Raw genomic sequence first — 2,083 nt, 5'->3', positions numbered from 1 at the left:
AACTCTTTTTTTTTTTTTTCTGGAAGACAAAACAGGGTGAGGTGTGTTTGTGGGAACAGAGAGAGGGCAGAAAATTTTCCAGAGATAAGTGACACGGACCAAAGCAGAACTCAGCTTCTGTCTCGTGTGGCAATGGGAAGAGGAAAACAGGGTGTTACTGTGACTTTTCTTTAGGAGGGCTGTTCAGGTCGGTAGATCTCCAAGGCTAATCCAAACAAGCCGTTTGACTTGTGAGGTCCGGTGTCTAGACATAGCTGGTGACTCGGCGGCTCCTTATCTGGTTTTGGAATCAGCCAAAAGAGACTTTTCTTAATGTCCACAGCAGCACTGGGATCTGCCGGGGCCGGGGAGCCACCGCACCTCCCAGACAGGACAACAAATACACCCACCACCTGGAGGCTTTACAGCCCACTTTGTTGTTCCCRGCCTCCCCCAGCCCCGGCAGGAGTGACCGTCCGGCTGCCCAGTCAAACCCACCCTGCTGCTTGCCACCGCAGTGCCCTGCTCGCCTCCAGGCACCGAAGGGACACCTCTGCAGCAGGATGTGGCAGTGGACACTCGAGATCCGCTGGGGTCAGACCTGCTGTTTCCTCCACCCCCATCACAAYATCCCTTCCACCGTGTGTGTGTTTGTCACTGCAAGATGTGTGGATTTTTTTTCCCAGATGAAGTTTTGCGGAGAATGGGTAAAAAAATTTCCAAACTCACTCTTGTTCRTGAAAAAATCTTGTTCATGATCAAAGCAAATCAATTAAATGAGAGGAAGTCAGTTTAGATGCAAGTTTAGTTCTTGGGGTCTAGAAAATTGCTTTTTGTATTAGTCCTTCACATTGGATTTGTGAATATTGCAAGCTTTAAAGCTTGTTTCAAGTGGTTAGAATCAATAAAAGCATTTAACTCAAAAGTAAGCACCATTTGAAAGTAGAGAGAAAGAGGCATCTTTTGCTTGGATGACACTCATTCATTATTATTTTTTTTTTATATGGATTTTTTTTTTTTTTTTTAAATTGAGATTACAAAGCTTCCTGGAACCCTGCGTTGCTGAATGGTGGGTTTTCAGATTCCTGAACAGTGCATGAGCCCATCCACTGCCCTTGCTCTTTGTGTGCTGAAATGCAACCGATGTGCTGCGTAATTCCTCTTCAAACTCCGTGTTGTTTCCCGGTGTGGYTGGGTTCAGGGCCATGATATCCCATTTTGGGAGTTGATTGCTCTAACTATGATGCACTGATATGCTATTTGCAGTGGATATTGTAATTGAGTCTGCTAATGTGGAATTATGAAATTTACCAGAGGGTAGGACTCTCTCTGTGCAGTTAGGAGGCTTGTGAGTAAGTGCTGCTTTCTAGATTTAGTAGTTGCAAATTTCCTCGTGTATAGAGCAAATTATATTCCAAGGCTTTTGTAATAATTTTCCATCAACCACATTTAAACCATTTCAAACTCCCAATAACTCAGGGAATTCAGGATCAAGGGAGCAACATTTCCTAGAAAAAGAATCTTAACCATGATCCTGGTACTCCTCTTTTTTTTTTTTTTTTTTTTTTTTTTTTTTTTTTTTCTCATGGGTAAAATTTTGTGTTTATTTTTAACTGTCACAAATACAAGGTGTTGTTTGAAAAGTGTTAAACTTAGCAGGTATATAGAGATAATACTGACGTGTCACTGTGCATGATAAAGTAAAATATGGTGGGAATTAACTTGAAAAGTTTATGAAGGTTTTAACTACAGCCCATAAATTAACCTTTTTTGCAAAGATACAATGATATGTAGAAGATCTTACAATATATATGACACTTAAAAATACTCTAAAATTTGGACGCCAAACATTTCTCCCCCAACTTGAAGACACAAACTGAGGTCTTCGACATTGAAGATCTTACTGTAAGTAATCCAAAGTAATTAATATTAGTGGACTTTAATGAATCACAAATTGCAGGAGCAAACTTTCCAGTTTTCGCCGGGCCTTCTGAGAAGGTAGTAAAAGATTTGCTGCTAACCTGTAGTGAGGCAGGAATGCATTTGAGTCTTTGAAGACTCAAATCCAACTCTCATTGAAGCTAGTGGCAAAAATCTCCTAGAC

The sequence above is a fragment of the Malurus melanocephalus genome, unplaced genomic scaffold (assembly GCF_030028575.1).
Source record: "Malurus melanocephalus ecotype Western Australia unplaced genomic scaffold, MMel_1.1 scaffold_158, whole genome shotgun sequence".
In the NCBI taxonomy this organism is placed as follows: Eukaryota; Metazoa; Chordata; class Aves; order Passeriformes; family Maluridae; genus Malurus; species Malurus melanocephalus.
The sequence above is the reverse complement of the archived record's forward strand: the minus strand, read 5'-3'. Positions refer to the sequence as shown.